This window comes from Bos grunniens, chromosome 23, assembly GCF_055505025.1.
Source record: "Bos grunniens cultivar Pamir isolate PY7600 chromosome 23, Bosgru_T2T1.0, whole genome shotgun sequence".
Lineage (NCBI taxonomy): Eukaryota > Metazoa > Chordata > Mammalia > Artiodactyla > Bovidae > Bos > Bos grunniens.
In genome coordinates this window covers 38,142,311-38,143,927 of record NC_141187.1, presented here as the reverse complement: position 1 = coordinate 38,143,927, position 1,617 = coordinate 38,142,311, and positions in this window count along the sequence as shown.

Below are 1,617 nucleotides of genomic sequence, written 5' to 3'. Positions count from 1 at the left end.
TTAAAGCTGATACTACTGAAACACAAAGGATCATAAGAGATAACTATGAACAACTGTATGCCAATAAATTGGACAACCTAGAAGAAATGGATTAATTTCTAGAAATGTACATTTTGTTTGCCCTGAACTAAACCAGAAAGTAGGTAGGAATTTACCAATTGTGAAGTAAAAGTCACTCAGTTGTGTCTGACTCCTTGCGACCCCATGGATTATACAGTCCATGGAATTCTTCGGGCCAGAATACTAGAGTGGGTAGCTGTTCCCTTCTCCAGGGGATCTTCCCAACCCAGGAATCGAACCCAGGTCTCCCGCATTGCAGGTGGATTCTTTATCAGCTGAGCCACAAGGGAAGTTGCATGCACGCTAAGTCGCTTCAGTGGTGTCCAGCTGTTTGCGACCCTAGAAACCGTAGCCGCCAGGCTTCTCTGTCCATGGGATTCTCCAGGCAAGAACACTGGAGTGGGTTTCCATGTCCTTCCCCAATTTACCTATTAGTTGTTCCTAAATTTAAAATCAAAATATGCATTTGTGCTTCTCTCAAACTTTCAATTTTTTCTTTTTTTTTTTTTTTGGCCATGTTTCACACCTTGTATGACCTTAGTTTCCCAACCAGGGATCAAATCCACTCACTGATGCTCTGTGACAACCTAGAGGAGTGGGGTGGGGTAGGAGGTGGGAGGGAGGTTCAAGAGAGAGGGAACATATGCATATCTATGGCTGATTCATGTTGATGTATGGCAGAAACCAACACAATATTGTAAAGCAGTGTTTATCCTTCAATTAAAAGAAAAACAAAAAACCCACATCCTCAGCAGTGAAAGTGTGGAGTCCTAACCACTAAACCGCCAGGGAATTTCCCCCGATTCTGTATTCATTAATTGTTTTATCAAACTACAGCACCCCAGAGTAGCATGAGATAGATGTACACATAATGGTTAAGCACACATTCTCTGAAACCAGATTTCCCAGAGTTGAATCCTGGTTTTACCTTTTAAGAGCTGTGTAACCTTGAACAATTTACTTCATAGCCCTGGGTCTCAGTCTCCTTTTGCAAACTGGGGGGGACCATAAGACATGACCTATTGGGATTAAGGAACTGAATTCATATGTAAACAGTTTAGAAAAGGGCCTTGTGCATGGTGAATACTTCATAGTTTTATTATTATTTTTTTATTATAATCATTAGGCAAGTTTCTTTAAATTCTCTGAGCCTCAGTTTCTTTATTTGTTAAGAGAGGGATGATAGCATTGGTCACATCATAGTATTGTTACGAGGACTACATAAGATAATAAAACCACGTACTCTCCAACTAACAGCTAATAAATAACAATGATGATGATGACATCATCTATTGAGTGCTTATCACGTGATAATTCTTTTATACCTGTTGTTTTTCTTGTTTCATAGCAAGTCTAAGAAGTACATATCAGTTTATTCTTTTAAAAGATGAGAAAACTGAGGCCTGGGAAGATGAAGTAAAACTACCTCTGCTCACACAGCTTAATAATCGGCAGAATGAAGACTCTAGCCTGTCCACTGCATCTGAAAACTTGCTCTTTTAACAGGTACCTTATACTAATGAAAAAAGGAGAGAGGAAAATAAAATGTTTGGTGTC